Consider the following 1,318-nt stretch of genomic DNA (forward strand, 5'->3'; position numbering starts at 1 on the left):
ACAGAGACAGAAAGAAGAATTGGAGAAATTTATGCAACGACAAAAGGAAGCGGAACAAGCTTTTCTACTACAGCAACAGCAACAGCAACAAGAAGAGGTAAGAAAAAAACAACAGCAACAACAGCAAGAAGAAGTAGCAGCAAAGAAACAAGAGGGTGAAAATCAAACGGCTACGGTACTGTTGGACATTTTAGCGGAGTTAAGAAGTCTGAAACAAATGTATCAGACTTCTTTATCACGACCGAAGAGAATACGACCTTCCCGAGCTAAACACGCCAACCCTGTGACTAAGCCTGTCGTACCACCCTTAGTGATTTCAACCCAATCATCAGAAGTAGACCTTGGCCGTGGCAAAGGCTTAAGGCAGTTAAAGTTGATTGGTTAAACTCACCCCTACACCAAAATAAAAAGGCCCTTTTCAGGGCCACCCACATTTCTCGAAAAGAAATACAATTTCAATTTGCCAATAACTCAAAAATAAACCCCACCCATTTTACCCTTATAGTACGTGTCTGTGTATGAGTGCGTGAGTGTAGCTTCTTATTTTAAAATCAAAACTCAAAGACACTTACCTTATATCATTCATGTATTCTTTTATCCATTTTTTTTACAATCCAATTCACAATTCACCACAGAACACTTTAATTAAAAGTTCATTGACTTCTTCTTTCTCCTTGTTTGGTCTCTCTGTTTTTTGAATTTCTTCACCGTTTTTACCTCATTTTCTTCCCTTCTTCTTTTCTTCTCCTGTTTCTTTGTCTTCACCTGTCTTCTTTCTTCCTCTTCTTCCTCTGAAGAATCCCTCTCTTCTTCCGAAGAATCCCTCTCTTCTTCTGAAGAATCCTTCTTTTCTTCTAACTCCTCTTGTTTCTTTTTTGGGCAATCTGGAGACCAATGTCCTTTATCTTTACAATAATAACAGGTATCTTGACTTTTGTCTCTTTAAGTCCCTGTTTTTGTTCTTTTTTCACGGTCTGGACACTCTGAAGACCAATGCCCTTTCTTCTGACAGATATAGCAAGTATCTTGACTTTTATCTCGAAAGGAAGGAGAGTAGTCCGTCGGCTGGTCTGAAGAGAATTTTCTAATGACCCCTCGCAAAGCTCTGACGAAACGTTCCATCTGGGTAGTCTCTTCCATCGTTGTGCTCGGCTTGAGAGTGAAATGAATAGTGAAAGGACAAGACACACACCCTTTTTATATACGCTGGTTTGCCAAGACTATAAATTAGTCTGTGGTGTTTAAACTTGAGTCATTTGACGTTTTGCACTCAAGATGAAACGATCCCATTCATTCGAGAAGAAAGAAGAAGAAGAAA

The sequence above is a fragment of the Sinohyriopsis cumingii genome, chromosome 5 (genome assembly GCF_028554795.1).
Source record: "Sinohyriopsis cumingii isolate HCF-2022 chromosome 5, ASM2855479v2, whole genome shotgun sequence".
Classification (NCBI taxonomy): domain Eukaryota; kingdom Metazoa; phylum Mollusca; class Bivalvia; order Unionida; family Unionidae; genus Sinohyriopsis; species Sinohyriopsis cumingii.